The following is a 12,866-nucleotide window of genomic DNA, read 5'->3' as shown; positions in this document are numbered from 1 at the left end:
TTGACAGCCAAAGCTTTGCTTTGGCTATTAGCTTGGAATTGCTATATCTGGTAATATACTAAGAGTTATCATGGAGTCACCTTTTCATGGGACTAGAATTTGGATTGGAGCTTACGTTCCAATATCTAAGAGTCAAACATGCAATTGATCATAGAACAGGAAGTGACTGAAAGGGCACAGAACGGAGTGCCTCGTGCTAACCAGTTTATATGGGTTGACCGGGTTATCTCACACTCAGAAAGGAGTTTGCAGGACCTTTGAAGATTGCAACTTCCAAATAAAGACAAAAGTCAGCTGGATGACATTTCATTCCTGGGAGGTCACCTGTAAGCATTGGTGCTAGGGTAAGTCTGGAACTGTCTATGGTTAAATCCACCCCTCAAACTGTGATGTAGGAGAAAGTACAATTGTCCCACTTAGATAAACAAAGATGAAAATGGGGAGAAAAGTCTTGACATGTTCAATACCTGGATCTAGCCATCCCTGAGAATAGGTAAAGTATCATTCTTGTGATGGTTGCAATTTAGTTATACAAGCCAATGCATTTCTTAACTAAATTATTTCACATTGGGCATCTTCAGATTTGCAATAATATGTTCTTAGTAATATGGGAAGATTACATTCCTTCTTTTCCTTTTCTCCATTTGGTTTATCATTATTTTCTAAATGTTCTATAACGAATAAATATTCATTTGTAAACATAAGAATATTAGAAATATATGGAATAATAACAAACAAAAAAAAAGGAATGGAAAATGTAGTTCTGACCCAAAAAGTCCTAAACATTAATTTGGCCTGGGCATATCAAATGTCAGAAATGTGTCAGGGACCAAAATCATCTTTTGGTCTGCTAGACCATATCTGCAGATCTTCTGGAGATTCAATATTAGTTTGTTGTCTTAATTTGTATAGATTGATCAATCTGGATATGAAAACTCAAAATTTGACTTGGATTATCTAAAAAATATATATGAAACCTATGCTGGATAACTTGCATAGAAGAGGCATTTTCACAGGACTACAGGAAATCTTATAAAGTATGTTTAGAATAGAGTGAGAGCCAGGTTGCTTCAGGGATCTACAGAACGCTGACTAATAATCCCATCATGATAAACGGGATGGATCAGCTTTACTATTATTCCTGGGAGAGACTTGAATCCTATCTCCCTTTTCATAGTTGCTTTCTTATTTACCCTTCCTTCAAGACCAAACACAGTGAAGGAAAGGTAGTTAAAGAAAGAGAGAGAATTAAGAAAGAAAGAAAAAAAAAAAAGAAAAGAAAAAAGAGAAAAAGCAAAAAAGAAAGGAAGATGGAAAGAATGAACACATCCTTGAGTTCTGTTAAAAACTCAGTAAAAAATGAGTCCTGGGACAGTGAACAATACAACATGCCAGCCATGAGTGAGTGAAAATTACTCAATATTAACTATTTATTCTAGTTATCTACTGCTGTGTAACAAATCACTAAAAAATAAAACACACACACACGCACACACACACATGCACAAACAGTGGCTTAACAATGACAATTATTTTATTATATTTCAAGGATTCTGTGGGTCAGGAATTTGGGAAGGGCTCAGCTGGGCAGTTCTGGTGCCAGTCACCCCGGTGGTTGCTACCAGAAGGGGATGCTAGAACAACAGGGACTCAAAGAAGCCGGGAGCTACATGGGCATCTCTCTTCAGGGAGTTTCACATCTATCTTCTCCTTGCAGTTAGTCTCTCCTTGTGGGCTAGTTTGAGCTTCCCTCACAGCATGGTAATTTGAAGCCAGACTCTTAATATGGTTGCCTAGGGCTCTACAGGTAAATGCACCAGGAAAACCAGGCAAAACCTATGTTGTTTTTGTAGCCTAGCCTCAGAAGTCATGTGGCATAATTTTTGCCATGGTCACGAGCCCATCCAGACTTAAGGAGAGGGAACCGAGTCCCTACCTCTTAATGGGAGGAGTGTCAAAATCACATTGAAAGAAGAACATGTGTGTTGGGAGATATTGTTGGAAAATACAATCTGTCACTTTTGGAAAATACAATCTGCTAAGTATGGACCCAAAACAGACTAAACTTGGTGTAGGAAGTCTGGTGACGTCTTGAAGTCCTCATAGCCTCCTCGCCTCCCTCTCCATCCCCCTTGTTCAGGGCCTGTAGCAGGCAGGATAAGTCCTAGTGCAACTCACTGCTTGATATTTTTAATACACTTCACAGAACAGGAGTGAAGTTGTGAAGGAAGTAAAATCAATTCCAATAAGTGAATTACTTTTTTTCATAATGGTTTTATGAATATGAGGAATATTGTTTTTATAGGGCTATTTTCGAAAACCTCAATCACAAAAGAAATTAGTTCTTTTTTAAGGAAATGATAGAAGACCTTTGTGGTTTTGGCATAGGACATTTCACAATTCAAAGCACATTTATTGTACATCCACTATGTGCCAAGCACTATTCTTGGTGATGGGAATGCAGAAAACAAAACAAAACAAAAAGCATCCTTGCCACCATACAGGTTACGTGAATACACCGTTCACCCAGGAAAAGGACACTGCCTAGTAAATGCATATGTATTCAATTTTTTCCACCACTGCAAGATAAGCCCCCCAGGGCAAGAACTGTGTCATTTTCGCTACTGTATCCCCGGCCTAGCATAATGCCTGGAGGACAGCAAGGATTCAATAAACATTTTTTGAATTAATGTACAGATATGAAGAAATTGAGGCCAGTTGCTTAAAGAAAAGGGCTTCCCTGAGAAAATAGTCAGAATGCCCTCTTCTTCAAAGGCTGGCACTAGACTACCTTGAGGAGATTGCTAAACTCTATCTTCAGCAATAAAGGTTTGTACAAAATGTGGGCAAGGAGCGAGGACTGGTTTTCTGTTAGACTCTCAGTAAGAGGAGAATAAAGAAATCTGTATGATTTCTTAAGCCTTGTAATGGTCTTGGGTTTGTTTTTGTTGCTTTTCTCTGTTTCCCTGTGGTGACTAATAGTAATTAAAAAAAAAAAAAGGCCTGTGTACTTGTCCTTTGGGGACTGGAGGAAAGAGGAAGCTGGGAAGTCTTGCTTTCCGCAAGGAGGCTGGAGGGGAGAGAGAATCCTCAAGGGACAGAGTTGACGTTGGCTGCTTTGGAGAGCAGGGAGTAGGTGGAGTCCCTGAGGCCTGCCACAAGGATAGACAGGGCAGCTGCAAGCCTGGGCTGCAGAGGGTCCTGAAACTCAAGGGTGCAAAGGTCTTTGTCGTTACTTGGCCAATTCTTGCCCAAATTTGAATAGAATTAAAAACAAATTAGTGTTCTTCTCATGCTTTCACTTCTGCGTTCTCTCTGTCGGTTAACTAAAAAACTCCAGTGGGTACACACTGGAAACCTTTCCAAAGCTCTGTCCTGCTTTTCTCATCCTTCATTTATAATCACTCACCTAGTCTTGTTATTTCTGCCTGTTGATGTCTTTCAGTCTGTCCCCTCACTGACTCTACCTGGATCACCACAGTTGCCCCCTAATTGGTCTCCAAACTGAGAGCCCTTTATTATATTCTACACTAACTTTTTCTTAAAAGCAAATTTGATTATGTCCTTCTCTGCTTAACTCTCCGCTGTGAAGGCCTGCCTTCCCCAGGGGAAAGCCCCAAACTTGAGCATATGAGGCCTCTGCTCTCCATACGGCTTTTTGATTCATTTTTGGTGTCTCGTCCCCCAAACACATCCTACACTCCGGTCATATGGGTTTGCTCACTGAAGCCAGGCATGCCATACTGTTCCAAATGATTGACACATATACATTGGCATATAATGTTCACTTTGCTGAGAATGTACTTCCTTTTCTCTCCAATAGCTAGGTGAAATATTCCTTCTAATCAGTGAAGCCTTTATTCTCTCTGTTCCCCCGCCCCCCAGGTAACCATAGGCTTCCATAGTCTATATTTATGTTCTTATTCTGGATGAGTTTCCTCACTACATTGTGACTTTCTTCAGAGGAGGGACTTTTTGTTAACACAACACATATTGCCTAGCACACACATATTGCAAAGTTGGTAAATAACACACATGAGGTGAATGAATGAATGTGAGAAGGCACGGATAGTTTTGGCTCTCAGAAATATGATGCTGTGATGCTAGGGAAAAAGGAGAAGCACAAGTCCAGGTAGATATGGAAGAGGCCAATCTGTTACAGGTCACTGATTGTACCTAGAAAGCTGCCTTTTTATTGCTCAGGGCATGAAGACATTAAACCAGGAAATGCTAGTCCAGTGTTAAGTCTATGGACAACTAGAAAACCTCAACTCTATTTGGGATGAGCAATTCTGTTCTTGGATGAGAGGAGAACGCCAGCTTCGAACAAAGTAGTTTCTCAAGACAGCATATACAGTTGACCTGAAGGGGGTGTTCAGTTCTCTGTGTGGCAAAAGTGTCTACTTTCAGGTATCTTGTGTGTGGCCAGCTCGTCTCATCTAGAAACAATGACTTTAAACAGGTAATACATTCCAAAAAAGATGAGTAAACTTTTTACATATTAATGCAAGAACAGAGATTTAATAGTGATTATTAAATAGCCAATATTTCAGTCTGCTTTGGCTACTATAACAATATTGTAGATGGGTGGCTTAAACATAGAAAAGTGTTTCTTACAGTTCAGTGCTGGGAAATTCAATGTCAACGTGTCGGCAGATTAAGTGTCTGGTGAGGGCCTGCTTCCTGGCTTATAGCCTTCTCTCAGAATGTGCTCTCAGAGACAGAGAAGGACTTTTTCTTTTTCTTTTAAGGGCACATCCCTTAAAATCCCATCATGAGGGTACCATGATTATAACCCCATGTAAACTTAATTACTTCCCCCAAACCCCATCTTCAAATACCATCGCATTATGGGTTAAGTCTTCAACATATGAATTTTGGGAGGCACAATATTCAGTCCTTAGCAGCCAATTAAGAATGATCCCAAAACAGCAGTAATTATAAATAACAATAAAACTAAACTACAAGAATAGTGTAGTAGTTGAGATTTACTAAAAGTTTGTTGTGTGGCAGTCAACATTTTAAGTATTTTTAATATGTTAGACCATTTAATCCTCCTTTTAACCCTATGAGGTTGGTGTTACCAAAGTGTTTACTTTACAGATGAAAATACTGAAGTACAGAAAGCTTTAGTAACTACCCTGAGGACATTCAGGTGGTGATTAACAGAATTGGAAATCAAACTTAGTCTGGCTCCAAAGCTCATACTTTTAAGCACAATGCTGAAGTTAGATGAAGAAATAATCAGAGATGTTCTAACTTCCCAACTTCAAACTTTTTTGTAGTCATGGAAGCATTTATCCAAAAAATATATTTTTTAAAAATTCTAGTACATAAAACAGATAAATGCTGAACTAGTCATCTATTCGTAACAATATGGTGGACCAGGTATACTGAATGTATTTGTTCTATTAAAAATGGGAAATGGATTTCTTTAATGTTTAAATGTGCATTGTATTACTCAACAAAATGGGAAAAGCATCAAGGGACAGAAAAAAAAATTGGGATCATAAATACAGTGTAAAAAAATGGAGGTTTTTGGAAAAGTACCGGGAGATTTCTAGTAAACTACAGCTTTTTTTTTTTTTTTTTTAACAGACATGTAGAGAAGAGGAGAAAAAGTCTTGGACCCATACAAGTACAGAGTCAACACAGCCACACTTAAATCTGGGATTTATAACAGGATACTCCTCATAAAAAGGATGAATTCCAAATATATATATATATATATATATATATATGCATGCTACGGAAGGAAGAAAACAAAGAAACTTGTCAATCCTAGCCTTGAGGCTTAGGTGACACAAATTTTTAAAAGTTGTCTCTAAAAGTTCTAAACTGCATATTACCCATCCTACAAGTTGACAATTAGGATCTACGGCACCTAAAAATCCTGAATGGAGAAATTATTTAAAATATTTTTGGGGCTAGAGTTCCCTGAAGGGTCTAGCAGAAACAAATGCAAATCCTCTCTCCGGAAATGCATTCTCAGCCCAGATGTTATAGAATTTCACAGATAAAACTCCAAAGGAACATAAACTTACAGAAAAATTAAAAAGAAACTCATGAAGAAATGAGGCATGTGGTTTCGGGCCCAACACCTAAAGAGCTTGAATATCATCACCGCCTTCTCAAACGAACAAAAGCTGAACAAACTGAAAATCAACAGCTCTTCTTAGATCCATTAGGGAACTGAGGTAACAGGGAAAACTGGTGCCCCCTAAACTGGAGAGAGAAGTGGACACCAAGAACGACCTTACCTTCTGCTTCCCTCGAGTGGAAACCTAAAGCAGAAGCCTTCTGCTGGAGCCTGTGCTCACAAGAGCACTCCAAACGTGATTGATGAATTACCAGAGATTGTATGTTGACTAGCCTGGGAGTTCAAGTTGACCTTTCAGGGGCTCCCATACTTTTGTGAATTTTACCCCCAGGAGCTATACTCAGTTCTCGGGGTGAAGATTAGAGAAAAGCTTCTTTTATACTTTTGCAGGGGAAAGTAACCATTTTGAAATATGCCCCACTCATTCTCTTCTCTTTAACAAAGAATTGCCCTTAATCCTCCAAAGAAACTATTCAACCATTACCTCCCCAACTTGAATATTACCAGAGCCTAACTAACCTGGGGAAGGGAAATAAATACCTTACTCCAGCCGTCTCTAGCCTTCTTGTTTACCTAAAAGAGAGACAAAAAAAAAAAAAAAAACTTGACAAGCACTTTTGAGGCTCACAACCAAGGGATATAGGCTCAATAAAAGACAGAGATCCAATCAGAGGATTGGATAGAATGCTTCCCCTTTTCCCACACATCACCACCATATTAATCAGGCTTCTGTATAACAGTGGGTTTCACTTGAAAGAACTGGAAGCCTCAGATCCTATTGAAGAAGAAGGCTCTGGTAAACCCAATGACATCAGAGGAGATTAAAAAACAAGGACAGTAAAAAAAAAAAAAAAAAGTTACATTCTGACATCTGCAACTATAGCCAACAGTAAACACAGGCTAATTCCTAGACAAATAAACATACACATCACACTGAAGGTCTATTTACTCAGTTCCTTTTATGTGTCCTATCATTTCTGGCTTTCAACAAAATATTACAAGGCATGATAAAAGGCTAAAAATGCAGTCTAAAAAAAAAGTAAGCATCAAAACCAAACAGAGATTTTGGAATTATCAGACTGGAAATTTAAAACACCTTTAATTAAAATGCTATAGACAGTAATGGAAAACTGGAAACCATGTATGAACAGATGGTAATGTGAACAGAGATGGAAATGCTAAAAAAAAAAAAAAAAAAAAACAAAAAAAAACTCAAAGGAAATGCTAGAAATCAAAACACTGTAATAGAAATGAAGAATGCCTCTGATGGGCTCATCAATAGACTGAACTTTGCTGAGAAAATAATCAGTGAGCTTGAAGATATGTCTATAGGAACTTCTAAAACTCAAATGCCAAGAGAAAGAGAATTTTTTAAAATGGAACAGCATATCTAAGAACTTTGGGACAAAACGGGGCACCTGGGTGCCTCAGTTGGTTAAGCGTCCAACTTTGGCTCAGGTTATGATCTCACAGTTGGTGAGTTTGAGCCCCACCTCAGGCTCTGTGCTGACTGCTCATAGCCTGGAGCCTGCTTCGGATTCTCTACCTCCCTCTATCTCTCTGCTCCTCCCCTGCTCACACGCCGTCTCTCTCTCAAAAATAAATAAATATTTTAAAAAATTAAAAAAAAAAACTATTGGACAATTACAGGAAGTGGAACATATGTGTATTGAAATACCAGAAAAAAGAAAGAAAATTTCAGAAGAAATGTTTGAAGGAATAGTGGCTGAAAATTTCCCCAAATTAATACAAACACCAAATCAGAAAGATCCTGGAAGCTCAGAAAACACCAAGTGGGATAAACACCCCCCCCCAAAAATGTATATATATATTTAAAGCCATGTACAACTATGCCTATCATATTCAAATGGAAAAAAGTCAAAGACAAAAAGAAAAATCTTGAAAGAAGACAGAGGAAAAAAAGAAATAATGCAAAATGAAGGTCGATACAAAAAAACAATAGGCTTAGGTAAGCAAACCTCAGATTTGGAATTATAACAATGAATGCTAAACGTATTAATATTTAGTATATATCAAAATACATATTGTTGAATATATTTAAAGATATTATAATATTATATATTGAAAGAGATAAAATAGAATCAAAGTGATTAAGCGGATTTTGAAAAAAAACTTACATAGTTCTACAAATAAGAAAAAAAAAACCCTGTCCTGTTATGGTTCTCCAAATGTATAGAACCAATAGGATAGGATGGAGATATGCGTCTATCTGTATCTATTATCTCTATCTCTATCTATCTATCTATCTATCATCTATCTATCTACAATTTATTTGAAGGAATTGGCTCACACAATTATGGACACTGGCAAGCCCAAAATCTTCAGAATGAGCCAAGAGTCTAGAGATGGAGAAGAGCTGAGGTTGTAGTTCAAGTGCTAAGACCATCTGCTAGCAAAATTCCTTCTTGCTCTGGGAAAGTCAGTCTTTTTTTTTTTTTCTATTTAAGTCTTCAACTGATTAGAAGAGATTCACCCACATTATGGAGGGCTATTTGATCTACTCAAAGGCCATCTATTTATGAAGGGCTATCTGATCTACTCAAAACCTATCTATTTAAATGTTAATATCATTAACATTTTTTTCACAGGAATGTCCAGAATAATATTTGGCTAAATAACTGGGCACTATGACCCAGTCAACTTGGCACATAAAATTAACCATCACAACTCTGTATGAATGTGGTATATTTAATTACTAGCTGTGCCCTTCGGTCGTCCTTATATCAACACCATTTGTTATAGGGGTTGGCAATTTCTTCCCTGGGGCTATAGTATATTTTCTTGTATCTTAACTTTGACATCAGACATGGTACCTAATATAGCTAATATTCTAAAGTGGAATTGAGGAGTGCCAGTTCTGAACTCAGGACTTACAAGGTTTTTGTATTTCTTTTGGTCCTCTTATATTCCTGTCATCATCATTAGAAAAATATGTCAGGAATGCAAACCACGTGGAGCAGAGTCATCCCAGTTGAATTCCCCTAGCCTAGCTAAGCCTAGGTTTACCAACCCCCAATTGATCTACATGTATCTGAAATCAGTGGTTTTGAGCTGAGCTCAGCTGACATCAGCCAATTTCCAAACAATTCACAGACTAGTGGGAGACAATAAATGGACATCAGTGTAAGCTACTCAGTTTTGTGTTGTTTTTATGTAGCAATAGTTAATGAATATAATGGGATAGTCAGTAAGTTAAGCATAACTGAAAAGAGAATTGGTAAGTTAAAGAATAAATTGGAGTAAAGTACTTGAAATGTAGGACAAAGAACAAAAATATAAAAGGAAGGTTAAAACTATGAATGATAGAATGAGATGGTCTACAAATGACAATTTGAATTCACAGACAAGAAAGTAAATTGTAGAAAAGAATTAGTATTCAAAATATGTAAGACTCCTAAAAATCAACACAAGAAAGAAAAAAAAACTCAAGAGAAAAAAAAAAAAGATCAAAAGGCATATATAGGAATTCCATACAAGAGAACTTAAAGTAGCTAATAAATATATGAATTTCTCCACTCATCATCAGGAAACTGCAAATTACAAGAATGGGTGATGTTCAAAGGGCTGGAATTGGCTTGAGCTGCTTTACTAAAATCAAAATGTACAAGTATAACATAGATTCCCAGATAAGCTATAAAATATACTGATTAGTGGTCTTGTTTTGTAATGATGAGTCCAAGAGTTTGGGATAGTCTATGTCAGCTTGTCACTATTGTTTATTAATAACAAAGGCATTAATAATTTGTGTTTGGTTTTAGTAGATCATCAGAAATTTCTGCCACAGAGACTGTTTATGAAAAGTGCCAATCTGATCAAGGAAGTTTAAGACTGAGATCCAACTTTATGTTGAGCTCCCTTTTTCTGAGATGTGCCATGCACATGCTTACAGTTCCTGACTGAGAGAAAAAAGTGCATTCAGTGTGACCCTTATAGAGAGAGGACCATTGGAAGTCATGCCTATCATCCCTGACCTTCTTGTTGTGAAGCAGCCTTTGGCTTTGATGCATATTCCTAACTTAGTTCTGTTGCAATCATTTTGTATTATTTTCCCACAATAAATTTGTAGATTTGTAAGCTTTATCATTTGGGGTTCTGTGAATCATCGTATGTAATCTAACCCTGTCTAATTGTTAGTGGCTGTGCAGGTGAGGTAAAAGTTTAACTCTCCGAACTGGCAAAAAATAAAAATCTGGAATAACAAGTATTGATCAGATCTAGAGCCACAGAGATTTTCGTACACTGCCAGTTGCTTTATGCACTGATACAACCAATTTTGGAAGTAATTTGGCATTATCTGACAAAGTTGAAGCCGAGTGTAACCTAAGATCCTAAACTGTTTCTTTAGAATACATACTTTTGAAAAGTTCAGGTACATAAGCAACAAGAGATGTATATAAGAATTGTTATAGCAGCTTGGATCCAATTCAAATATCTAGCAATAGGAGAATAAATATACATACATTTTTTATGGCTGAGTAATATTCCATTGTATGTATATACTACATATGCTACAACTTTTTTATCCATTCATTAGTCATTGGGATCTTCCATAATTTGGCTATTGTTGATAATGCTTCTATAAACATCATGCATGTGTCCCTTCTAATTTTTTTTGTATCCTTTGGGTAAATACCTAGTAGTGCAATTGCTGGATTGTAGGGTAGTTCCATTTTTAACTTTTTGAGGAATCTCCGTATTGTTTTCTGGAGTGACTGCACCAGTTTGCATTCCCACCAACAGTGTAAGAGGGTTCTCCTTTCTCTGCATCCTCACCAACATCTGTTGTTTCCTGTGCTGCTAATTTTATTTTGGTCCCTAGCCCTTTACCAAGTATGCCATTTGTAAAATATGTTTTTCCATTCCAAATGTTTCCTTTTAGTTTCATTTATTATTCTTTTGCTATGCAGAAGCATTTTATCTTGATGAGGTCCTTTGGTCTTTATTGGTACAAGAATAATAATGAACAGAAAGCAGTCACATAAGATATATATTATGAAACTATTTGCACAAATTTCAAAAATATATAAAACTAAGAATATATATTTTAAAATATATAAACACATTTTTTTAAAACTCTAAAGAAAAGACAATTTTATACAGTAATTCAGAATAGATTATGGCTACCTCTGCCTCTATTATAATGAGAAGAAATGGGTTTTGATATGAATGAATTTGGTATTGGTTTATTAATGCTCTATTTCAGGACGGTTTGGTGTATTATTCTATATATCTGAGGAATAGTTTAAAGCGACTTCTCTTGACCAATGCCATCTACAGAAAGTTAAAGAAATTAAGAACCAGAGAGGAAATAGACTACTCTGCCATATAGCTTACTAACAGAGTTGGGTCCAGGTCACCTCACTCATTCATGCTACTTTCTACCTAGCCAAGGAACTCATAGAATGTGTAAAATTGTACACATAGAATGTGTAAAAATATAACTTGGCATTTTGAATCCATTATGATATAACCATAAGGTGAGAAGAAACCATGCAAGTAACAGGTTTGATCAAGAACTTAAGTGTGGAAGAGATTCAGCACCCTCTCTCCAGACCATACAACAAAGCATCTCAATAGAGCATCTTTACTAGATAAAATCTCAGCCAGCAGGAAGCAGTACAGTGAACTCTGCTAGGGTCTTAATCCAAACATGGGGTATTATTGGAATTCTCTTTAATGAATCTAAGTAACATGGGGGAATGTTTATATGGAGCCACTTGGGAAATTTGGAATATTGCAGTTTGCTTTTCTTTGCAATGCTCAATGGCTAAGAAATCTTAAACAGGTTTTTTTGTCAGCCTATTTCTAGTTTCCTTGTATATGTTCAGGCTAGAAGAAATGTGATGCCAAGAAAGGCTAATCAGCCTTCAGTAGTAGGAATTATTTTATTTGGTGCAATATTTATGTTGGAGTTTAATAGACATAAGACAAGTATTCAGGAAGAGATTAAAAGGAAATAAGTAAATTTTAGAAAATATAGGGGTGCCTGGGTGGCTCAGTGGGTGAAGCCTCCTGACTTGGTTTTGGCTCAGGTCATGATCTTTGGGGCTCTGCATTGCCAGCATGGAACCTGCTTGAGATTTTCTCTTTCCCTCTCTCTCACTTTCTCTGCTCATGTTGTCTCTGTCTCTCTCATAAATAAATAATAAATAAAAATTTAAAAAAATTTTTGAAAAATATATTTGGAGGAGGTAAGACTAATTAAAGTGAGGTGTTTTCATACTTCTTTGAGAGATGGGGAAAAGTTTTAAAGGTTTCTGTTTGTTTTACTTTTGTTTGTTTGTTTATTTGTTTTGTCCAAAGGTAGAGAACTTGGTATTGAAACTTACCCATTTTCAAGATAAAAAGGAGAGATGAATACTTCCACAGAATGGTACCCAACTGTGGTTCTCTGACTAGCTATATCAGAATATCCTATTTTTTAATGAAGGTTTATAAAAACTCCCAGAGAGAACCATTTATTTGGACTGAAAATTGGGCTTAGGAATTTTAATTAATAATAAAAAAAAAGTCTTCCAGAATGATTTTGATAGAAAGTTAATCCTAAGAATTACTCTTCTAGGTCATTTTAAAAGAATGAAAATATTCAATAACTAGGAGTGCAGTGAGATTGTGGTACTTAATATCTTGGTATAGAAAGAAGATTGCTCTGCCTGTAGGAGGAGTAAAAGAGACGACACACCCTCAGATTCTCTGAATCAAGATTGCAAGAGTTAAAACTAGCAATTTATGTGCAGGATGCCGT

The sequence above is a fragment of the Lynx rufus genome, unplaced genomic scaffold, assembly GCF_022079265.1.
Source record: "Lynx rufus isolate CCGP_SWC_20201006 ecotype Redwood Valley unplaced genomic scaffold, mLynRuf1.p SCAF_3, whole genome shotgun sequence".
NCBI classification, from domain to species: domain Eukaryota; kingdom Metazoa; phylum Chordata; class Mammalia; order Carnivora; family Felidae; genus Lynx; species Lynx rufus.
This window is presented reverse-complemented; position numbering follows the sequence as displayed.